Raw genomic sequence first — 26,367 nt, 5'->3', positions numbered from 1 at the left:
CCGCGCGACCGCTACGGTCGCAAGTTCGAATCCTGTCTTTGACATGGATGTGTCTGATGTCCTAAGGTTTAAGTTAAAAAAAATGTGTGTGAAATCTTATGGGACTTCACTGCTAAGGTCATCAGTCCCTAACTTTACACACTACTTAACCTAAATAATCCTAAGGATAAACACACACACGCATACCCGAGGGAGGACTCGAAACTCCGCCGGGAACAATCGCACAGTCCACGACTGCAGCGCCTCAGACCGCTCGGCTAATCCCTCGCGGCTAGGTTTGAGTAATTCTAAATTCTAGCGGACTGATGATCTCAGAAGTTAAGTCCCATAGTGCTCAGAGCCACTTGAACCATTTTTGAAGTATACAAGTATTTACGAACAGTAGAAGCAGAGTTGCAGTGAACTGATCACTTAACCAAGTGAAACATAGATGATGATGATGATGATGTTTGGTTTGTGGGGCGCTCAACTGCGTGGTTATCAGCGCCCGTACAACTACCTAATCTTTGCTCAGTCCAATTTCGTCACTTTCCTGGATGATGATGAAATGATGAGGACAACACAAACACCCAGTCATCTCGAGGCAGGTGAAAATCCCTGACCCCGCCGGGAATCGAACCCGGGACCCCGTGCTCGGGAAGCGAGAACGCTACCGCGAGACCACGAGCGGCGGACTGAAACATAGAGTATCTGTGTAATGAGTCATTCCAGCTACAGAGCTGAAGGTAATATTTGCAAAGCAATTCGTTGCAGAATTAATGTAATACACCCACGATGATCTCTGTCGTCGTACTGTATCATTATCAGCCCGCGAATGGAGTACTATGTTCGTTAAATCGGATTACTCAAGCTGAGTCCAAATAAAGAGAAGAGACGACGCCGCAACACTATCTTTACTTACGTAGGCAGTCAGTGCTAAATTATGTGCGCCACCATTAACGTTACTGAACGCAGTTTGACAGCATAACACCACCACAACTACTGACAACATGAACCATTATCATCACGCAGTTGTGACTCGTAGTGATTACAAGTTGCTGACGTTTGTCGAGAATAGTGGAAAGCGCCTCTGAAGTTCCATTTGCATTACGACTAGGACGGAGAGAATCTTAAATAATAGTAATAGGTCACCCAGTGAAGAGGAGAGTCCACGTATAGTCTCAAGATCTTGCAGTTTGATATTAATGCATTTCCCGATGGTTTCACACTAACGGGTTCTTTTGGCTATACTCATATGGTAATTATAAAAGTGTAATTGCTAGAACGCTCAACTACCTTAATAACACCTCATTCTCGATTGAATACGACTCGGAAAACGACGTTAATTTGACGTTACCATCCATCTACTGACATCTTACTGAATGAAGTCTGAAGTGCACACACAGTTGTGTTGTCTGCTGCATGGATTCTGTGAAGTGTTGTGCCAGCTGGCAGACATTGCTGAATACAGGCATGTGCAAATATCGTCGTTGCTCTAGGGGAACTAGTCTTTGTTGCATTTATTCCATACCGTAATTAGCACAATGACACTAGGCTTATTCTGTTGAAGAACGTGATGCCCACAAGTCCTTAAATAAGAATCTCCTAGCGGGAGTAATGCATGAAAGGAAACAGACTGTTGGACAAAAGAATGGACAGCTCCCTGCTTTATGCGTTTCCGATAGCGCCTACGACAAGAATCTGGTGTCATATTATGCTTCACAATCCTGAACTGTTTATTTTTTTACTTCATACTAAAACAAAAGTGATGATATGGAAAGAGGAAATGACTTATATGCTTCACAGGAACTTTAGATTTTCGTGTTTATTTTCTCTCTTCATACTAAAACAAGGGCGTTAATATGAGAAGAGGAAATGAAATATACGCTTCCAAGACATAATATTTCCTTATATGCTACTACTGCATACATGAGAGCCCTGCAGTTAATTTTTATATGTTGGATAAATCTTGATATCACCTCACATTCCTTTGTGAGAAGGTTACTATTTTCTTGGGATTCAAATAAAGTGGGCATTTCATCACTGGTTAATATTCTGATGACTAATGCCATGATACCCGTTGCAATTGCTCCATGGCACCTGTGAGTAGAGTCTCGCGTTGGTTACTATAAGAACACACAGACAGTGATATCCGCTCGCTGCAGTCAGAGCCAAGGTGATTTCTTTCTGTTTATGGCTAAGCGTCTGCTGCAGTGTCCACGCTTAGCCAACATAAACAAATCACGGCGGCATTGGGCACTACTAATCGCTGCACTTGTCGCGAGCCTCGACAACAAGAGCGCACTGTCTCTGCTAACGATACTATGGAGTTAATACATCTTACTTAACGTAATATGCAGGACGTGGGTTGGGTAAAAATTCAGTTTGTAACTTCCCATCGCATTAAAATACTTTACAGTCAAATTTGATGCAATATTTATTGTTGGTTGTCCATCCAATGTTAATAGTATTGTGATTCAGATTGTGCGTGAACACGAAAACACACACACATACACACACACACACACACACACACACACACACACACACACACACACAAATAGTCATTGATTCCAGTGAGGGCGACACCTACTGTGTGTTTAACAACACATGCACCAGTCAATTCCTCAACTGGCTTTGAGTGGATGAGATTTTTCAATTACCTTGCATTGCAAGACTTGTAAGCAGGGGACTGAAAGTAAATGGACTTATATGCTAAAGAGCTGCACAAAGAAAAGCTTGACCGATTATCAGATAATTGTCCACATGGTTTTTGTGGACGACTATACTTTTAGTAACCACCCCACCCACGATCATTACGTAAGATATCTCGAAGGTGTAGGGCCATTGATTTCATTAAGTCGTCGACAGTGTAGCGTGATGGTTTACTTCCCACAATACATTTTCTATATTCGTCCAAAGGTCGCTTGCATTTGTGGGTCCACATGGCAATGATCTTGTTACCTCTGCCCACATATTCTCTGTCTGGTTGATGTTCGGTGATCGTGGAACAAAAGGCAACAGCTTTATCATCTCTTGGCCCTGAAAGCAATCTCGCCCTGCTCTGCTATGATGGATGGGGCTCTTCTCCTGTAAATAAATTGTTATCTCGTTAGTTCGTATACTTATATTTAAATAACGTGTTTGTAATAAGCATATTGGTTTATTATTTTCCACAGTGTTTAAGAATTCAGGCCCTGTATTAGATAAGTAATCTAGATTCAACAGTCCGATTAAGAATGTGGTTTACAAAATCCATCATATGATGAGACTCGTAGTCAGATATCCGCATTAAGACTGACTGAGTGAATCCGATTGGAACGATCTGGTATCAAAATTAAATTACAGAAATCGGATAATTTAAACGTCCATATTGCAACATTGCTGCGCACATAAATTCCTATGATGGAGTAACAGGTAGCAACTGTCTAAGAAAAAGTGAGAAATATGTCTACTAGCAGCAATGTAACGTAATTACAGTCCATATGTGTGTGATGGAAATACTGAATCGAACAATACACATATATTTCAGTGGTGGGAAGATACACCATATCGGATTTGCTGATGACATAATGGCAATAATAATAATAATAATAATAATAATAATAATAATAATAATAATAATAATCCCGTTTTGGGATAGGAGAAACCCCCCATATGGGTGGTACAGAGGATATCAAACACTTGGGTGAACCAAATACTAACACAATCCTTAACGGCTACTCAATCCGTTGAACACAAAATCCAGACGCGTCAGAGCTAAAATCACCGCTACTCTGGTGACCGTCTGTTAGCTCAATGAGCTCGGCTGAAAATATTTGCTTCCGAAGGCTTCAACTTCCTCTGGTCCAGTCCAGCCCTGGTATCACCGAAGCCAAACCAATGAAACACAAGCAAACATCAACTATGCAAGCAAAGCCAGCTTTACCCTAGGTGGTACACAACCCGGCTGTCGACAGGCGGCAGTTGGATTTTCGGATTCTGGGGAGTCCAGGTCATCACGGCAGAGAATATCGAAGATATCTGGTAAAGATGACGTGATAATACTAATGTAAGACTTCAACTCTCTATTTGGGACAGAAAAATCCAATATAAAAATCAGTGGTACAAATTCAACACGCCGAAACGCTTAGACCAACGGCACACGTCTGACAGACATCTACCAACAATTCAACCACAAAAGGATATCTTCCACTTTAGGAAAAAACCAGTTCCCAGCTAATATGCTTGGCTGCCAGGTGCAAGCTGCTTTCGTTCGCCTTTCGAGACTCGCTGAAGGGCAGATTTTTAATTCTTTTGTAGCAGAGCTACAAGCAGGCAGATAGAAACTCAATAAGGGAATCATAAGAAAACGCTCGAGCAAAATTCGTCTTGCTACTTTCAGTAACCCTTAGTGTCAGAGCGAAAACCGTACGCTACTGCCATATTCATGTCACTTTTGTTTTCTGCCGACATATTTTTTATTGTTGTGTATACATAATTTATGTATGAAATGCCACATTTTCATAATACACTCCTGGAAATGGAAAAAAGAACACATTGACACCGGTGTGTCAGACCCACCATACTTGCTCCGGACACTGCGAGAGGGCTGTACAAGCAATGATCACACGCACGGCACAGCGGACACACCAGGAACCGCGGTGTTGGCCGTCGAATGGCGCTAGCTGCGCAGAATTTGTGCACCACCGCCGTCAGTGTCAGCCAGTTTGCCATGGCATACGGAGCTCCATCGCAGTCTTTAACACTGGTAGCATGCCGCGACAGCGTGGACGTGAACCGTATGTGCAGTTGACGGACTTTGAGCGAGGGCATATAGTGGGCATGCGGGAGGCCGGGTGGACGTACCGCCGAATTGCTCAACATATGGGGCGTGAGGTCTCCACAGTACATCGATGTTGTCGCCAGTGGTTGGCGGAAGGTGCACGTGCCCGTCGACCTGGGACCGGACCGCAGCGATGCACGGATGCACGCCAAGACCGTAGGATCCTACGCAGTGCCGTAGGGGACCGCACCACCACTTCCCAGCAAATTAGGGACACTGTTGCTCCTGGGGTATCGGCGAGGACCATTCGCAACCGTCTCCATGAAGCTGGGCTACGGTCCCGCACACCGTTAGGCCGTCTTCCGCTCACGCCCCAACATCGTGCAGCCTGCCTCCAGTGGTGTCGCGACAGGCGTGAATGGAGGGACGAATGGAGATGTGTCGTCTTCAGCGATGAGAGTCGCTTCTGCCTTGGTGCCAATGATGGTCGTATGCGTGTTTGGCGCCGTGCAGGTGAGCGCCACAATCAGGACTGCATACAACCGAGGCACACAGGGCCAACACCCGGCATCATGGTGTGGGGAGCGATCTCCTACACTGGCTGTACACCACTGGTGATCGTCGAGGGGACACTGAATAGTGCACGGTACATGCAAACCGTCATCGAACCCATCGTTCTACCATTCCTAGACCGGCAAGGGAACTTGCTGTTCCAACAGGACAATGCACGTCCGCATGTATCCCATGCCACCCAACGTGCTCTAGAAGGTGTAAGTCAACTACCCTGGCCAGCAAGATCTCCGGATCTGTCCCCCATTGAGCATGTTTGGGACTGGATGAAGCGTCGTCTCACGCGGTCTGCACGTCCAGCACGAACGCTGGTCCAACTGAGGCGCCAGGTGGAAATGGCATGGCAAGCCGTTCCACAGGACTACATCCAGCATCTCTACGATCGTCTCCATGGGAGAATAGCAGCCTGCATTGCTGCGAAAGGTGGATATACACTGTACTAGTGCCGACATTGTGCATGCTCTGTTGCCTGTGTCTATGTGCCTGTGGTTCTGTCAGTGTGATCATGTGATGTATCTGACCCCAGGAATGTGTCAATAAAGTTTCCCCTTCCTGGGACAATGAATTCATGGTGTTCTTATTTCAATTTCCAGGAGTGTACTTGCGAATGATACTGGAAATGAAGTAAAGTACGAAGTAAAGTAAAGTACGAAGTTAAAAGTCGGTAATATCCTACTAATTCCTGTTGAAATAGGCTCAATCATCTTACAGACACTTAACGCTTTATTAAGATTAAGATAGACTGCTGTCGTGATGTTTCTGTAGTAAGCTGAATTTAATTTGTATTAGTACAGTGAATATTTTAATTGCATTTTCCATTAGTTTACTAAACGCAACAGTAATCATCAAAGTAAAATTAATCAGCAGTAGAATTTTCTTTCGCGATATCTAAAACAATCTGAGAATGCTAAAGTTGTTTACAAATTCTTCGCCCATAGAATTCCATTGGTTCTAACGATGTCATTAAACCAGAGTAGTTTTAAGTGTATTTTCGTGTAGAAATAAATGGCCTCGACGGTCGATCGAACAAGAGCGGGAAAGTTAAAATCTTACGAATATATGATGAGAGGGACAAGTGCTTGAGAGAGGACTTCCCTATCAATTCAAGTGCCTGAGAGACGACTTTCCTATCAATCTCCTGGATGTTGTTGGCAACAAATCCCAGCTGTGTTGCACACACCCCTTGGGGCCGAATTCGTAGCCCAAAACACACTTTTGGAGCTATCAGATGTAAAATATTATGTTAACACTACTATTTGCTCGAGTTTACGTCTTTTGGTTGGTCTGAGTCTTTCATTTCTTCTTAGGAAGTTAACGATAAAGGCATCATAACACGTCACCAGTAACAATACTGCATAGGAATGCTCAATGAGCGACCTGATGACGTTCAATAATAGTCACTCCGTTGATTTTTGTTGTTGCGAATTAGAGCATGCAGTGCTCCTACACCAGACTTCTGAACTTTGGCTGTTGAATGCAAATATCGCATGATGGTAAAATGGTAATCTATCACACATACCAGTAATGGAGACTTCCTTAATGTGGAAAATCATTCATGCCAGGACGGTATTTGGCGTATTTTTCCCAAACGCACTCGCTCCAAACACAGTTGAAATCTTTCTAGCTGCCTCCTGTGCGTTCACCCCTCTGTTATACCAAAAGTAATCGTTGTGTTGCGGATATTACACCTTTTTCCTCTTGCGACTCAATTTTACAATGCTTAACTGTAGTTCATTATTTTCAAGTATGCAATATCCAATGCTTAGCTGCAAGATGATAATGAGAACTTCAAATTCGAAAATGACAGTTGATACATACACTGACAGCGTCGCGCCGCGTTCACCTGGGCGGCGCCGGATTTCAGGCGGCGGGTGGCGTCTGGCCGGTGGCCGGTAGCCGCTGCAGCGCGAGGAAACGCTCGAGCTGTCCTGCAGAATTGCTTATGGAATATTTGTTGTTGCTGGTGGGTGGAATATTAAGCGAATTATCTTTCATGTTCAATCAGACTCATAACTTTAGACCGACGTGTAGTTAAAAAAAATATATACTCGTATATATACTGTACGCGAACATGCGACTACAAGTTTAGAATGGACGACGATTACCACTGCAGTTGTTCGTGGCGGACGTCCCCAGACGCCCTTTGAATTTCGTTATTGATCCATTCACTCAGTTTTTTTTGTTACAGAGGGCAGCTAACCCTCTGACCGAACACGCTGAGCTACCGTGCCGGCTACCACTAGACCACGGGCTCACTCATTCCGAGGACAGCTCGGAAGTAGACAACTCTTCCTCCTAACACTTCCGCATCTTACAGTGTTGCCAGATTGTGCAGATAGCCGGACTTAGAGAAGTCAGGGGCGGTCGTTTTATTGGCCGCCTGAAGTGAACGACTCGGACTTAGTCTCTGTGGCGGCCGGCGGCGGCCAGTTTTTATGTCTAAGACCGTACCTTATTGTTGTAAAACATGTAGTTCGGAAGATATGATGTCGGAAACACTGATATGCGTGAAAAACTGCCGCATCATACAAGACGTTCAAATTTATTACATTGTTGCTGCTAACTCTTTTCGCAACACTTTTCTCAGACGGTATCCACATCTCCCGCAGAATGTACCTACAAAAATATATCGTTGTGTGAAATGTAATTCAAGATATATGACGTCATAAGCACTGAGAGGTGTCAAATCTGCGGCATCATGTATGAGACATTAATTTATTATGTCTTTACTACTAACTCTATTTTCAACAAATTTCGCAAACAGTATCCAAATATACCATTGGATGTACCTACAAAATTGTGTTATTGCATAGTAAGTAGTTTTGGATAGATGACATAAAAATTGAGCTACGTGAAAACGAAACTGTAATGCGAAATTCGCTAGAGATACAGGTGAAATATGTATACAAATACGTGTGAAACATGTTAATTATATCTAAAATACGAGGTGATTTTTTCCACCGTGTACAAATTCTACGGATTGATCAATGAGAGGAAACAGAACAAAAAAGGCCTGATGAACTTACGTCCGGAAATGCATAGTTTCCATGCTCGAAACCATTTATTCAGTCACACTTTGTTACAAAGACTGTGGTATAATATGCACTGTACCAAGCAGCCGCCGGCCGCGGTGGCCGAGCGGTTCTAGGCGCTTCAGTCCGGAACCCCGCAACTGCTACGGTCGCAGGTTCGAATCCTGCCTCGGGCATGGATGTGTGTGATGTCCTTAGGTTAGTTAGGTTTAAGTAGTTCTAAGTTCTAGGGGACTGATGACCTCAGATGTTAAGTCCCAAAGTGCTCAGAGCCATTTGAACCATTTTGTAACAAAGCAGCCACAGTTACGATATGTGTTGAAAATGGTTTCCATGTGCCTAAAAGCACAAAATAGCGTGTTCTATCTCATACGTTCATATCGGCCGGGCTGCAACCGAATAGTGTCAAAGGCAGCATGAATATGCCGCTCCAGTGTTTTCACATCTGGTTCAAAAATGGTTCAAATGGCTCTGAGCACTATGGGACTTAACATCTTAGGTCAACAGTCCCCTAGAACTTAGAACTACTTAAACCTAACTAACCTAAGAACATCACACACATCCATGCCCGAGGCAGAATTCGAACCTGCGACCATAGCAGTCACGCGGTTCTGGACTGAAGCGCCTAGAACCGCATGGCCATCGCGGCCAGCTTCACATCTGGAATGGGCCCTCATACACGATCCCTTTGATATGACCCCTTAATGAGAAAGCGCACGGGTAGAGATCGAGTGAACGAGAAGGCCATGCAACCAGACCCCCTCGTCCGATGCATCGACCAGGGAAGACACGATTGAGATGCATCTGGACGTTAACGGCGAAGTGGGCTAGAGGACCATCACGTAGCAGCCACGTAACCCTTCGAATCATCAATGGCACTTCTTACAGCAGGAGAGGCAAAGTCACCCGCAAGAAACGCCGACAGTTCCAGCCTGCTAGGCGACTTGGAAGAAATACTGGTCCCAAAATACGGTCGCCAATTATCCCGGCCCACACATTCCAACTGCACCGATGCTGGTGGTTCGCTGTCAGTATACCATGGGGGTCCAGAACACTATCCCACAGATGACGCACAAAGGTGGCCTCATCTCCATATAGGATGTGTTGTGGGTTGGCAGGAGAGCCAACACCTGTTTTGAGAGGAAGCCGAAAGGCACGCGTTTTAGCTCACGCAGGCTGGCGTGAGGTCTGGAACAGGACAAGGAAATTAGACTGTAAAAAAACTGACGTGGCTGGTGGAATACTTAACTTTAATCCATAAATGGTGAACGTCGCTCTTGACGGTACATGTTTTACAGAATCAATAGTAACTGGTAATGGCGCCTTGCTAGGTCGTAGCAAATGACGTAGCTGAAGGCTATGCTAACTATCGTCTGGGCAAATGAGAGCGTATTTTGTCAGTAAACCATCGCTAGCAAAGTCGGTTGTCCAACTGGGGCGAGTGCTAGGAAGTCTCTCTAGACCTGCCGTGTGGCGGCGCTCGGTCTGCAATCACTGATAGTGGCGACACGCGGGTCCGACGTATACTAACGGACCGCGGCTGATTTAAAGGCTACCACCTAGCAAGTGTGGTGTCGGGCGGTGACACCACAGGATGGATGACACAAATACCGGAACTGTGGTAGCCTGGTGAAGAAACCAATGACAAAAATGCTCCGGGGATGAGGAAAGCCCGTCGGTAGTAAGCCCTGTACACGCTGTAAGTGATAAGGGTAGTAACAATTATCACGCGGTCGTCTGGCTTACCCCGTGCTGGCGAGCCAACTGCCTTGTACTGGCACGGAAGTTGTCATCCACAGTGTTAATCACATTTTTCTCCAAGTCTGGTGTCCGAACATTTCGGCTACATTCTTCGTGATTTCCTGCTTCCTGAAACGATCCTATCTCAGACAAAAAAATTGTTCAAATGGCTCTGAGCACTATGCGACTTAACTTCTGAGGTCATCAGTCGCCTAGAACTTAGAATTAATTAAACCTAACTAACCTAAGGACATCACACACATCCATGACTGAGGCACGATTCGAACCTGCGACCGTAGCAGTTGCGGGGTTCCGGACTGAAGCTCTCGATCTGAATACGGAACCATTGTGTACAACGCTGTATCACATCCATTTGTAAGTAGGCTATGTAAGTAGGCTGTTTAGGTTCTTATATTGGTAACGCCGCCGCCTATGAAAATCACTGGCTGTGCCGTGTGCAGTCTGTGGCTAGTTTGCATTGTTGTCTGCCATTGTAGTGTTGGGCAGCGGCAGCTGGATGTGAACAGCGCGTAGCGTTGCGCAGTTGGAGGTGAGCCGCCAGCAATGGTGGATGTGGGGAGAGAAATGGCGGAGTTTTGAAATTTGTAAAAAATGGATGTCATGAGCTGCTGTATATATTATGATTATTAAGGTAAATACATTGTTTGTTCTCTACTAAAATCTTTCATTTGCTAACTATGCCTATTAGTAGTAAGTGCCTTCTGTAGTTTGAATCTTTTATTTATCTGGCAGTAATGGCGCTCACTGTATTGCAGTAGTTCGAGTAACCAAGATTTTTGTGAGGTAGGTGATTTGTGAAACGTATAGGTTAATGTTAGTCAGGGCCATTCTTTTGTAGGGATTTTTGAAAGTCAGATTGCGTTGCGCTAAAAATATTGTGTGTCAGTTTAAGGACAGTCATGTATAATTTTTCAAAGGGGACGTTTCATATGTCGACCCTTAGCCGAGGATACCTCACTGGAATCTTCTGATTTTTTCTCGTAGTTTGTGTAATTAGTGTAGATTTTGTTTATTGCTAGCGTGTAATTGTAGAGAGAATCTCCTTTGTAGTTGCAGTCTTTCATTCTTGTACAGTAAAACAGTTGTGGCATGCATGTAGATTTGCACCAAGTATTTCGCAGCTGCGCTTGCAATTAACTAGATATTATTTTCAGTGCTATGTTAATGTGTTCCCCTATTTTTCCTCTTCAAATTGTGTTTTTCTGTGTTGTCGTGTGAAATATTGTGATAATAATGGCGTGTGAAAAACGTAATACTAGGCTCCAAAGTAAACTGAGAAATGACAGTGAAGACGAAAGTAGTGTGTTAGCGCCACCATGTAATGAATTAACTAATGTTCAACATAGTAATTTGGTAATTGTGCATAGGGAAATGGAGCGGGCGGCAAACAATGGCGTAGGCAGTGAAACAATTAGTGAACAGGGAAACATTATCGATCGATCGCTCGGCAACAGCTCGCCTCAGGAATCCAAAATGATAGGACACAGTTTTGCAAATACTGTAGATTCAGGTTTTGCGTCCTCACCGTTTTCTCAAATAAGTCAAGACACATTTTCTGCTTGTCAAAATGTGAATGTTGCTGGTGCAAATGCACTGCCGAAAAGCGTAGAGGAACAGATTCCAGACACTAATGCATTGTTATTACAATTAATGCAACAAATGGTACAAAATCTTCAAAAGTTAGACACAATGGAACAGAATCTTCAAAAGTTAGACACAATGGAACAAAATCAGAGACAAACACAGCAAAAGCTTCAAAAGTTAGACGCAATGGAACAAAATCTTCGAAAGTTAAACACCACACTTGAACAAACACGTGCAGATTTAACTACTGAGTTACATAACATTGAATCGAAATGCCAAAAGGTCTGTAATGACGTAAAAACACAAATTTGTGAGCATTTTCAACCTATTTTTTCGCGGCATGAAAATGCATTACAGAATCACGAAGCAGCCATAAAAGAACTGCAAACCATTGTTCATGAAAATCATGAGACCTTGTGGGCTAAAATTGACTCAGTTGTATCTACCGATTCGGTTACGCAACTTGCAAAAACTCAGGAAAACTTAAAGGACACAGTAGATTCGATTTCAACACAAATGGACACACTGAAACTTGGTTCAGAAAAACACACTGAGGAAATGTGTTCACTATCGGAGAAAGTAGCTGAACTTTCGGATCAGGTCACTAACTTATCTGCAGAGGTAGATGATGATCTGAATGACACAAGACCCGTAGCTTTCACTGACGCAGAAGAGTATGAACAAATTAGAAAATTCAAACAAAATCAAAATCAAATCAATACACAGTACAAAAGAGAAATCCGGGAAGTACAAGATCAGTTGACGCAGGTAATACAAGGATTACATATTTCAGAGGACACTCGTGCTCCAGTACAGGAAGAGGGACATAGAAATACGGAACAACCACAAAATAAGAACACAGGACACTTCGGAAATTATGAAAGAAATTGGCAAGGTGCACCGAATTTTGAGATGGAACCGCCGACACGACGTTACAAGGACCTATATGCTACTCGCCGACACGATGATTTTGACTATAAGCTGTTCATTACTACACGTAAATTCAAAACATTTAAGAATTCTGGCAACGACATTCATCCACAAGCATGGCTCCATCAATTCTCTCATTGTTTTCCTCCCAACTGGTCATTGGAGCACAGGTTAGAATTTATGTATGGCTACTTGGAGAATGAACCAGCTGTAAGAATGCGATCGGTCATTCACGATTGGCACAGTGAAGGAGAATTTTATCATGCCTTCCTCTCAGCGTATTGGTCTCAAGCTAGTAAAACATAGCATCATAATGATGAAACGTTTCGAACAATCTGAATTTTCCAGTCTTATGAAATATTTTGAAGACATGTTGCATAAGAATCAGTATCTTTCAAACCCATACAGCCCCTCAGAACTCATCCACATTTGCTTAATCAAACTGCCTGAACATTTACGACATATCATTTTAGCAGGACGTTGCAAAGACGACATTGAAGCTTTTCAGGGACTGTTACAAGAACTGGAAATTGACACTGACAATCGCGGAACGCGAAAACAGGAGCACAACAATTACGGTTCACATCTGTCACAATTCCGCAATGACAGAAATAATACACGACAAGGCTATTCTTACAATGTAAATCGTGACCAAAACAGACACCACCCGTATGACAACCACGGGCAGAGTAATAATTACAGAGAAAGATCGCATTTCCGTAGTAATGAATATGACATAGACAATCATAGAAACAGACAATTTGGCAACCAGAACTATTATTATCACGGGAGACAGAATAACTTCAGACGCAACGGTCCACTGTGCAGTGATAATTCAGGGAGAAATTCTCCACCACTTAACCGACAAGAAAGAAACTATGGAATCTACCGACATGACGACTGACGATATAATCATAACGACAGACCTGAATTTCATTAGAACTGGCGGGATTTAAACAGGGCTGGGCCCTCTCGTCACGGTGAATTTGTAGAAGTTAGGTCTCCAAATCCCAATAACGACGAGCGCCAACAAAGGAACAGACAATGACTCGCACCGCAGGCTGCCGCGTGTGCCGGCTGGCTCAGAGAAAAATAGCATAGACGCTAACCTTGAGAAAAATTCCAGTATTCTTTACCAACGTATACCACATGATAACTGCGTTAAAGTTGAAACTCTGCGTACTAGGAAGAGCAAAGGGCTACACCACATTTCACATGTGAAACCGTTTATTGAAAAATACTCTGCTTTTTAACTTTGTCTTTGCCATAAATCGTTTCGCTTCACATTTCTAGTATGCATTGTCACACTTAGAAACTGTTAATATGCAACAATGTTTGAAGTTAAATATCCAGTCAAGAACCAAGAGAACTTATTTCAACAGAAATTACGAATGCATTGTTATGGTGAACAGACGACACTGTGTTATTGTGTGTGTACATTCTTCCTTGTTAGTTGCACGATTACGTAACGACTATAAGGCTTACATACTAAGAACATATACTGCTAATGAGATTCTAATGCAACATTTTGGTTTACTTGAAAATACATTCTGGATTTAAAGTACTTTCTGTGAGATACCAGATGAGACAGTGGTTAGTTTAAGTGACAGCTACACGATTTTATCACGATGCTACTAATGAGTGACAATTGACAATGTTGCTTTTGCAGTGTTTCTGTTTTATATCTTCACAGTTTTTCTGTATTATTCTGGAAAGTAAAACATGTTTTAGTAGTAACTTTTGTGGTATAGCTACAATGAGACAGCCTCTTTCGTAACACAACAATATGTCACAGCACAGTACTTTCTTCATCACAACAATAAGCGTAATAACTAAGATATCTATACGCAAAGCATTTCAGTTTTGTTTATCATGAGGTAAGTACATTGACTTCTGCAAAACTTAGCTTTTGGAGGATGATAACTACGAAACTTCCACAGAGATTATCTTACAACAAGACGCACAGTTTAGCGCTACAGTACACATATTTGAGTGAGTAATTTTGTACTTAAAACATTTATTTTTAAAGATATTTGAAGTACAATGATACAAAGGTTTTCGTAATACATTTCATTCCATTGTTATAATCTGTAACACCTGAGGGTATAATTACATTAATCCTCAGGGGGATACACGCTTACTTTGTGTACCATGTGTTTGGCAAGCACAAGGAGCCCTAGCTAGTATGGTATTTGCTTATACAACTTTACACATCGGTACCATATTTCTCCAACACAGAATTACACAGCCACCTGAACATTTAACTGAGAGATAAACATTTATTTTACTACACTACCTCTTGGATGAAACCACGCATACTGTAACTGTGGCTGCATGTTATAGCGCAATTTAGACCACAGTGTCTGTAACAAAGCGTGATTGAATAAATGGATTCTAGCGTGGAAACCATGCATATCCAGACATAAGTTTATTAGACCTTCTTTGTTCCGTACCCTCTCATCGGAGCTTATACACGGTGTATACACCCTGTATATCTGACATGCATGTACGTAGGCAAAACCACGGATAAAAAGCTCCTCCTAAACGGCTGGACGATTTTAACGGAATTTGCACACGAGAGAGGGGGATGGGTAAATGGACAGAGGCGAGAGGAGGAGATGGAGGTAGAGCAAGAAATAGGCAGAGAGAGAGGAGATGGATAAAGACAGGGGAAATGGACAGAGAAAGGGAGGAGATGGACAGCGAGAGGGGAGAGGAGGAGATGGACAGAGAAAGGAAAGCGGAGGAGATGATGGACAGAGAGAAGGGGGGGGGTAGAGATAGAGAGAGGGGAAGGGAAACAGACAAAGGGAGGAGGGCGGAGAAGGTGATATTAGAGGGTGGAGGAGGAGATGGATAGAAGGAGAAGGTGCAAGTGGACAGAGGGGGACAAGGAGGTTGACAGAGAGATGGTGGAAGAGCAGATGGACAGAGAGAGAGACAGGAGGAGAGTATGGGAGTGGAGGTGGTGGGTAGAAAGAGTGGCTGGAGGGTGCTAACAGAGAGAGGAGGAAGCAGAAGATGGGTAAAAAGAAGACTGGAATAAACACACACTTGGGCAATGCCAGATATTGAGCTAGTCCTACACAGACGGATAATGATGAGCCGAAAAATTATGATCACTGTCCAGCGTGATGTACGAGCCACTTGGTGGGGTTGCGGGTACGTGACGAGGTGAGAAAAATTTATAAGCGGAGTAAAGACGAATGGGTATCATTCCCACAGACTAAATGCGCTGCAAATGGCTAAATCCACCGCTTAAGAAACTCTGAAAAAAAGACAAACTGTTATAGACCGGCGGCAGGGAACTAGCACCTCGGAATCAGCAAAGCTGGTCTGCTGTTGGCGTGATATCGTCGTGAGAGTCAATCACTGAAATACGGTGAAATCATGAGAAGGCGACAACGTGTCGGATGTTCAAGCCCCTTCACAGAACGTGGGGGTCGGAGGCATCCCTACCCTGTAAAGCAGGATTCGCCGCGATTTGTGACAGACCTCACGACAGGGTACAACTGTGGTGCATGAACAAGTGTTTCGGAAGACACTGCACAGCGCCCGTTGCAGACCATCGGATTCCTCAAGAGACAATCGCTATATGTTCCAGCGTTGAGCCATCGGCATCGTCAGTTACGATTGCGTTGGGCAAGGGATCATCCAGCTTGCACTGTGGAACTATGGAAACTTTGTGAAATGGACAACCATCAGCTGTGTAGTGGAAAGACGACAATGAAAATTAATACCGGACCGGGACTTGAACCAGAGATTCCCGCTTATCGCGAGCGGTCCCTTACGAATTGGCTACCCGAGCATGACTCATGGCAAGACCCAAACTTCCGTATGTCGTCAACGGTTTAGATTCCCGGTTCGGCAGAAATTTTTACTGTCGGCATTCCACTATACAGATGATGATTGTCCACACTCGTAACTGCGAATATGTTTCATGTATTTCATAAGAGCTGCAGTCACCGCAGTTCATGCATGCATGTCCGAAGGAACATTTCATCGTAATTCGGAATAACACAGGCACTGCAGTATCGTAGTATGAAAAATTGTCGGTTGCTCGGATGAATCACTTTTTCTTAAACTGTTCGGTGGTCGTTTGTAGATACAAGCTCATACAGGCGCAAAGATGCTCGAAACATGCAGCATGCCACGTACGCAAGCTTGTGGAGGCAGGATTATGCTATGTATGACAATCATTTGGACATTCACGGAATTTGTAACAATAATCGAAGGCATCATTACAGCTTGAACACTATTACAAACCATCTGCGGCCCTTCATGTTTAATGATTTCCCTGACGAGGATAACGCCTAGTAGCAGGATGACTATCCTTCTCACAAGATCAGAATTGCTCTGCAGTGGTCTGAGGGGCGTGACAGTGAATTCATGTTGATTTCTCGTCTACAAAATTCACGTGATCTGACCCCAATGAAATACATCTGGAAAGCTATCTGGCCCCTAAACCACTGGCCTCTAATATACGGGCGTACACATCTGGTACTGTATTTTTCTGGAAACTTACCAACGATTTATGTCACGCATTCGCGATTCGGTCACACTCTTTACTGTTGTGGATGAGTTGATGATTACCATTTTGATGCGGTTTTATAGGTTTCAAGCTTGTACCCATCATCAGGTACAGTTAGGTGCAGGGTTTGTTACTACAAGTTGTATTGCAACTTCTTGTCCGTAGACAATGGGTACCAAAAGTAGCTTAGTAACTTAAAGTAAACCTTTCTTGCAGCTAATGGACCAGCTGACTGATATAACCTTTAATAGCTCAGTCCAATGTTAATCTGATTAACATCACTGACAAACAACATGGCTTTTTAATTATTTTTTGGTTTTCTATAATGTCAATTTTATTTCTGAGTTTCTGAACAGATTTAAACACTGTATATAAAGAATGACAATTTTGTGTTGTGGTATCGTGCAGAGAATGTGGTGTCACACCAAAGTCGACACCGCATATCGATACCACAGACATCAGCGAGGGCTCCCTACAGTCAACCAATGGGAAGCACTCCAGAAAACCACGCCTCCCTCTCAACATAGCAGGGCTCTTACGCTGAGGTCAATATAGTGTCGAGAATGCGATAGGTCTGCCCCAGTTCGAGACTTCGTCTGGAGGAGTCAACATCCTAGTGTAGTACCAACGATTTGTGGAAGTTCAGATGAACTTGTACTGTTGTAAATGTCGAACATTGTACTTCAAGAAAACTGTTTGTTACCTATTGATTATTTCATAGTAAGTGGCAGTTCTGATTATGAAGCATTCCTGTGGCAAAAGAACAGTGCCGAAATTAAGTAAATCTTTTATTCATTTACGCAAAATAGTGAACTAATATTTCACGTTTGTTAATTTGATGAGCCTTCTCCCAAAGCTGTCAGAGTACCCACAGTTATGGCCGGACGAAAATGGTTTCATCTGGTCGAAACACACGTAAATTTGAAAAAACGATCTACATTAATATAGTGTGAATAAATTAAATGTTGTTGACAGTGTTTACATTGTGTTGAGGTAGATGCCACTACTAATATAAAATTTAATAAAGTGTTTCAAATGCTTTTAATATATTGTATTTGTATTTATGAAGTTGGAAGTATTAATTATGTTATGTAGTAGCACATTTTATTAGTGTTACTACGTAAAGTCTTAGCAGATGCCTAGAATCGATTGAGAGATATTGGCATATATTGGAAAAATATCTGTGATACTGAAATGTAAGCAACAAATATATTTTCGGCTACAAATCATAAAATTTCTCATACCGCACACTGAAAATGCTATTGCAAGAAAAAAATAAGCGTAGTGCGGGAAATCGGTTGGAAATGAGAGATCATGATTGCTTACATAAGATGTCAGAACCAACGTCAAAATTGTGTACGATAAACATCAGTGTGAAGTTAACTTTACGAAGCTAAACGGCGGCACTATGATATAAAAATATGCACGACGTGACATGAAGTGGATCGTACAGATAAATTAAAACTAGGCTATTAGGCCCAAATTAATCACCATCTCAGACATCGCTATAGATTCTGAGTAAAAGCTATACGCCTGTAAAAACCTCTCGCTGAAGAGGTTAATGCATTTTTTATGAAATAATATCCCAGAAAATGTGATTTAGTTCATATATTTTCCAAAACACGAGGCACATCTGCCACGATACGAAAAAAAGAGGCGTTATCAGAGACCTTGTTTATGCTGCCATCTTTCTTTCCGTCCGGAACATGTGACACCAGCTCTGCGACTGTGGTGATATATACTGATGTTACAAAACTCACGGGATAGCGATACGCACCTATACAGACAGACCTATACCAGGCCGACAGCCTTCACTTAACGACAGAGAGCAATGGCGTTTGCGTAGAGCTGTCAGTGCTAAGTGACAAGTAACTCTGCCTGATTAAGCCGCAGAAATCGGTGTGGAATGTACGATGAATGTATTGTTTACGACAGTGCGGCGAAATTTGGCGTTAATGTGCTATGACCGCAGACGACCAACGCAAGTGCCTTTGCTAACGGCACGAAATTTCCCACAGCGCCTCTCCTGGGCTTGTGACATCACCTGTTGGACCCTACACGATTGGAAAACAGTTGACTTGTCAGGCAAGACATGATTTCAGATGGTAATAGCTCATGGTAGGGTTCGAGAGTGGCGCAAACCCTACGAATCCATAGACTCAGGTTGTCAACAACGTACGGTGAAAGCTGCTGGTGGCTACGACCTCTGGTGCAGTTGAACCGATCATTGGCTAGAAGTAATAGTGTTCGACTACTTGGACATCTTTTGCAGCCGTTCAAAGACTTCATGTTCCCACACAAAGATGGAATTTTTTTGGGTGACGATGCTCCATGGCACTGGGCCACACCCGTTCTCAATTAGTTTGAAGACCATTCTGGACACATTGAGCGAATGGTTTGGTCAACCAGATCGCCCGTCGTAAACCTCATCGAACATTTATGGGACATAATCGAGAAGTCAGTTAGTGCATAAAATCCTGCACCGGCAACACTTTCTCAGTTATGGACAGCTACAGAATCTGCGTGTCTCAAAAAAGTATTTCTGCAGGGAACTTCCAACGACTAGTTGAGTCCATGTCACTTCGAGTTGCTCCAATACTCAGGGCAAAAGTAAGTCCGACGCGATATTAGATGGTATCCCATGATTTCTGTCACCTCACTGCGACTAACCGTACACCTGCCCAACGGCACTTCTTTAATGTTACTGAATGGGCGTCTCTAGTTACACTACACCAGGACTTTAAGCCGCACCTTAATACTTGTCCATTAGTTTTTGGGTACATGATAATTATAACTTACGTAAGCGTTTAAAATTAATCGATTATTGGTTCTTACACAATGTGTGAATAAACCTTATGAGTTGACAACGCTGTAGCAGTAAGACATTGTTTTGCTAATCATTTTCGACTGCTGCGGTAACAGCGTGTTGAAACAATGGCCATATAAAGGGCGTTTCAAAAATAATTTTATGAACTTTGGGAAAATTCTTAAAAGCATTTGTCAGGAAATCTTCCGTTTTCGCATTATAAATAATGTTTACAATATAGGTTCAAAATGGTTCAAATGGGGCTGAGCACTATGGGACTCAACATCTTAGGTCATAAGTCCCCTAGAACTTAGAACTACTTAAACCTAACTAACCTAAGGACATCACACACACCCATGCCCGAGGCAGGATTCGAACCTGCGACCGTAGCAGTCCCGCGGTTCCGGACGGCAGCGCCAGAACCGCTAGACCACCGCGGCCGGCACAATTTAGGCGAGTGGAACTCATTACCACATAAACTCATAATAAATACTCCAGACGTTCTCCTATTGCTTACAAACACACACGTACTCGTCCAATTATGGAATTTCGCACCCTTTCAAATACTCCCTAATGGTTCCAAATGTTTTCACAGGCTTCCAAGAAACGTCGAAGAAGGGTTTCTGCCTCCGGGAGGTCTATTGCATAGAAAAATTGTTTAAGGTTCCCCAGAGATAATAATTCGAAGAACTGAGGTTAGGGGAACGTGCGGGCTTTGGAACTGGTCCTCCTTTACCTGTTCGTCTATCGTGACAGGTATCTGCCAGTACATCACGAGCAGTGAAATCGAAATGTACTGGAGATTCATCATGCATAAACCACATGTTTCTTTTTATTTGCAAAGGCACTTCCTCTAGTAGATCTTGGAGAGTGTTCTGAATAAAGTCTCTGCAGACAAAAATCGTAAGCGTACTGACAGAACGTATGGCCCTACCAGACAGTCATCTGCAGTTCCACGCCATACGGGGAAATATCGGCCCATATGTGTTGTGTTAGGTGAAAAATTGATAAGGAAACCGGGAAATAAAGTTTTTTGTCTGAACAACTGGCGTTACTCGATCACGCGGGAGTATCAAATGTTCAAATGTGTGTGAAATCTTATGGGACTTAACTGCTAAGGTCATCAGTCCCAGAGCTTACACTCTGCTTAACCTAAATTATCCTAGGGACAAACACACACACCCATGCCCGAGGGAGGACTCGAACCTCCGCGGAAGTATCAGCAGCTCCCAGCCAGGAAGCGTAAACGTTGCAACACCGTTCCTCGGTCAGCAAGGAAGACAGCAATCTTAGGATTCGAGCGAGCTCAGCAGAAAATCATTAGAAGGGTGCAAATAGTAACGTTAAGTAAGAGACACTAGGTAGGGCACAACATTGTCTAACAGGGGTCTGACTAAGCAGTAAGGGCTCTGCAATAAATTCGTTAAGCAAATGTAGCGTAAATGAGGACCACTGACTACTCGAGAAGAACAGAATCAAATCAGTTATTACAAATGATGTCGTATAGCGGAGCCTCTCCTTGACGATATAAACAATCCATCCCTACTAACCTAGACCACTAGATCAGTAGGACTGATTGCGTTCTTATAGTTCGCACTCGATTCTATGTTTATGCTACGATAACATTTTGTGTGTGAGATTTTTGTGTGTTGGTCTTACACTTGCTGTGTTACAAGAAAATCAGCGATCCGTAGCCAGATGTAATGAAGTCCAGCATCCCGCACTGAAGCCAGCACAGCAGCCAACACTGATGGTGTGGTGTCACCGCCAGCCACCACACTTGCTAGGTGGTAGCCTTTAAATCGGCCGCGGTCCGCTAGTATACGACGGACCCGCGTGTCGCCACTATCAGTGATTGCAGACCGAGCGCCGCCACACGGCAGGTCTAGAGACACTTCCTAGCACTTGCCCCAGTTGTACAGCCGACGTGACTAGCGATGGTTCTCTGACAAATTACGCTCTCATTTGCCAAGACGATAGTTAGCATAGCCTTCAGCTACGTCATTTGCTACGACCTAGCAAGGCGCCATTACCAGTTTATATTGAGATTGTAATTAATGTATCATCAAGAGCGATGTTCTCCAATTATGGATTAAGGTTAAGTATTCAAGAAACTACGTACTTTATTTACTAGACTCAACTCCTTTAACTGTTCCAGACCTCACGCCAGTCTGCGTGAGCTTAAACGCGTGCATTTCGGCCTCCTCTAGCAACACGGTGTTGGCTCTTCTGCCAACACATCCGATGGTACTCCAGGAGTCTACCAGCACGAGTACTACATGCCTCGGCGACTTGTCTTGCGGTGATACCTGGCTCTTTTTCGACAGCCCATAGAACGTGCTCTCCGTGATCAGAAATACGAGCAACAAATCGTTCAAATGGCTTTGAGCACTATGAGACTTAACATCTGAGGTCATCAGTCCCCTGGAACTTAGAACTACTTAAACCTAACCAACCTAAGGGCATCACACACATCCATGCCCGAGGCGGGATTCGAACCTGCGACCGTAGCGGTCGTGCGGTTCCAGACTGAATCGACTAGAACCGCTCGGCCACAACGGCCGGCTTACGAACAACAACGCTACGATATACAGCAGCAACCCTTGGGTGACTCAGCTGGCTTTGGTCTGGAAAGCCATCTGATACACCCGTGCAGCCTCGTGTCCATTACCATTCACACAGCTGTACGTAAAAATCATGACTGCCTGCTCACGAAATGAATACATTGCCATGTTTGGACGAAGGACTTCCGGTCAACTCACTCCATGTAGAACCTGTACACAATTGAAACGTTGTAGACAGCGAAATGACGACTGTAAACAAGACTTCCTGGCGACACAAAACCATCTAGCATACAATGAGTCAAACGGATGAACATGTAAGTGAAATTGTTGGATTGTACCCGAAAAGCCATTGTTCGTCGCGTTTGATTAATAGCTCGAAAACGTAGGAATTTCGGGCACATGTTTATATGAACTTTTTTTTTTCTCCGCAAAGTTTGTAAAAGTATTTTTATGACCCCCTGTAATATTCTAAGAAGTAAGAAAATGTCCAAGTAACGCCAGTGCATAGTACCAAGGTGACGAAAGTGTGGTGCCCGTTAAATCAAAAACGCCCCAAAAATTTTTTTGCAGCTGTTAGTAACGGAAAACATCCTGCCAGTTTGGAATCAAAATACTGCATGACAGCTGTAGAAAGGAAGATATAAGAAGTCAAACAGGCAAAGTGGTTATTTCTTGCGGGAAAAAGCCTGCTAATGTCAAAGATAGGCCTTAATTTGAATACTAAATTTATGAGCACATGACTGAGGAGTAGAATATTATGTGAATGTGAGTTATGGACTGTGTGAAAATTGGAAAGATTAGAATTGGAAAGTTGTAGATGTGGTGCTAAAGATGGATGTTAAAACTTAGTTGGACTGAAGAAATTAGGAGATTCTGCGCATAATGGGCGAGGAAAAGAATATGTGGAAATTCAGGGTGTATCATAAACAGTCATCCGATTAAAAAAAATCATAAGTAGAATGTTTTTTGAGATATGTGCGTGAACATGGTATTGTTGGAAAGAGCTAACTCCTGGTTTTTACATGGTTCCTTCTAGGTAGCAGCAGCGTGCGGCCACTTCACTTCCAGTATAAAAATGGGACAACAGAAAGCGTATTGTGTTCTACGTTTTTAGGAGTGCGAGCCAGTAATAATTGTTCAGCGTGACTTTCGTACTTGCTGTGGTGTTGATCCTCCTACAGCACAGAGCGTTAGACATTGGCATGAACAATTCCGAGAAACAGGTTGCTTATGTAAACGCAAATCGCCAGGCCATCCTCGAATGTCTGACACAGACAACCAACGCATCCGCCATAGTTTCACAAGCAGTCCGCAGGAATCCGTTCGCCGTGCTGCTCGACAGCTCAACATGCACCCGATGTCCGTCTGGCGTGTGTTGCGTCGACGTTTACGCATGAAACCATACAAAATTCAGCTACTGAAAGCACTTTGTGAAGGTGACAAACAGCAACTTGTGAAGTTCTGTAATTTCGTTCTTGGCAAGATGGAGGATGACAGTTTTCTTGTCCGCAGCTCGTGGTCGTGCGGTAGCGTTCTCGCTTCCCACGCCGGGTTCCCGGGTTCGATTCCCGGCGGGGTCAGGGGTTTTCTCTGCCTCGTGATGACTGGGTGTTGTGTGATGTCGTTAGGTTTAAGTAGTTCTAAGTTCTAGGGGACTGATGACCATCGCTGTTAAGTCCCATAGTGCTCAGAGCCATTTGAACCATTTTTTTTGACAGTTTTCTTCCACGTTGGGTGTTTAGTGATGAGGCAACATTCCACTTAAATGGAAAGGTGAACCGTCATAATGTGAGAATATGGGGTACGTATGGAACAACCGCATAAAGCCGTACAACAGTAGAGGGGCTCTACAAAATTTGAAGTTTTTTTGTGCAGTTTCCCGGGGGACGATGTATGGTCAATTTTTGTTTGCTGAGAACACTGTTACAGGAGGCAGATATCTCGACACGCTTGAAAACTTTCTTTTCCCACAGTTCGAGACTGATTCGAGCGACTTTTTTTACCAACAGGATGGGGGCACCGCCCTATAGTACCTGGAAATCAAAGGATTACTGAATGATGGATCGGTCGCACTGGACCAGATGATTCAGCCTTACATTACTGGCCTCCAAAGTCACTGGACCTGACTGTATGTGATTATTTCTCGTGGGCCTTTAATAAGACTCTGTTTTTATTACCAAAAAAAAAAAAAATGAATGAACTGTGACATCGCATAACAGAAAATGTGGAAGCTGTAAATCAAGACATGATCGCTGCAGTATGTGAGCAATTTGAATACCGCATTGACATATGCCGTGCATCTCAAGTGGAGCACATTGAACAGCTACGAAAAGGTATGAAAAAACAACTTTTTCAGTTTCCCGTTCATTAAAAAAAATTATTTGCTTCAGAAGTATAGACGTGCCAAATTGTATGATTCTTTCTGGTACACCCTGAATATCAACTATAAGAAGGAATCGGATCAATGAACATGAAGCCACGTGGGGTAGCCACGCTGTCTGATGCGCCTTGTCACGGTCCGTGCGGCTCCCTCCCGTCGGAGGATGAGTCCTCATTCGGGCATGGGTGTGTGTGTTGTCCATAGCGTAAGTTAAAGTTAGATTAAGTAGTGTGCAGGCTTAGGGACCGATGACCTCAGCAGTTTGGTCCCATAAGACCTAAAAACATAAACCATGAGTTAAGACATCAGGTAATAACTTCCTTGGAATATAAACTAATGATTGAATATGTTAGTTGTAGTTAGTCTGAGATGAAGAGAAGGTACAGGGCAGGTGGAAGTCGCGGGGGACCACCTCAGATCCGTCAGAAGACTGATAAAAGAGAGAGAGGGAGAGAGAGACAGAAAAAATTTTAACACAGTACATTCGTTGTAGTAGATCACGGATCGTTAATCATACGGAAACAAATTTTCTTAGATTATAGCTTTAAGGTTCGCCGATGACATTGTAATTCTGTCAGAGACAGCAAAGGACTTGGAAGACCAGTTGAACGGAATGGACAGTGTCTTGAAACGAAGATATAAGATGAACATCAACAAAAGCAAAACGAGGTTAAGTGAATGTAGTCGAGTTAACTCGGCTGATGCTTAGGGAATTAGATTAGGAAATGAGACACTTAAAGTAGTAAAGGAGTTTTGCTATTTGGGGAGCAAAATAACTGATGATGGTCGAAGTAGAGAGGGTATAAAATGTAGACTGGAAATGGCAAGGAAAGCGTTTCTGAAGAAGAGAAATTTGTTAACTTCGAGTATAAATTTAAGTATCAGGAAGTCGTTTCTGAAAGTATTTGTATGGAGTGTAGGCATGTATGGAAGTGACACATGGACGATAAGTAGTTTGGACAAGAAGAGAATAGAAGCTTTCGAAATGTTGTGCTACAGAAGAATGCTGAAAATTAGGTGGGTAGATCACATAACTAATGAGGAGGAATTGAATAGGATTGGGGAGAAGAGGAGTTTGTGGCACAACTTGACTAGAAGAAGGGATCGGTTTGTAGGACATATTCTGAGGCATCAAGGGACCACCAATTTAATATTGGAGGGCAGCGTGGAGGGTAAAAATCGTAGAGGGAGACCAAGAGATGAATACACTAAGCAGATTCAGAAGGATGTAGGCTGCAGTTCGTATTGGGAGATGAAGCAGCTTGCACAGGATAGAGTAGCATGGAGAGCTGCATCAAACCAGTCTCAGGATTGAAGACCACAACAACAACAACAACAATATAGTATTGTTAGTCAAATGGTGTCAAATTTAATAATTTTATTTTTCGAAGGATTTCTGTAAACAAAGAATACTTGACAATTTTTGTAATGTTCTCATTACTTTGGAACACTGTTTTTCCATTAG

The sequence above is a fragment of the Schistocerca cancellata genome, chromosome 5 (genome assembly GCF_023864275.1).
Source record: "Schistocerca cancellata isolate TAMUIC-IGC-003103 chromosome 5, iqSchCanc2.1, whole genome shotgun sequence".
Taxonomy (NCBI): Eukaryota; Metazoa; Arthropoda; class Insecta; order Orthoptera; family Acrididae; genus Schistocerca; species Schistocerca cancellata.
Note: the sequence above shows the minus strand (reverse complement) of the source record.